Here is a 289-nt window from a genome sequence, read left to right on the forward strand (position 1 = left end):
AAGAAGGTGGGACAGGAAGTGTTATAGCACAGAAAGGTGCCAGACAATGACAGCATTGGGAAAGCCTTGATGTGCCCAATTTAGGAGTAGCAGATGGTAAGGAAAGAGAATGGAGGGAGTGATGTTGGAATAGGCCCTCCCACCACCATCAGATACCTCCAGTCCTTTGCCCTTAGTCTCTGGCTGTCAGCAGGTTTGCAGATTTACAGAAGTTTAGGGCTGGAAGGGACCTCATGAAATCATCAGGTGGTAATGCAGGACAGCCCATCTGCTTTGGTGCACCATACAT

Source organism: Alligator sinensis, unplaced genomic scaffold, assembly GCF_000455745.1.
Source record: "Alligator sinensis unplaced genomic scaffold, ASM45574v1 scaffold266_1, whole genome shotgun sequence".
Classification (NCBI taxonomy): domain Eukaryota; kingdom Metazoa; phylum Chordata; order Crocodylia; family Alligatoridae; genus Alligator; species Alligator sinensis.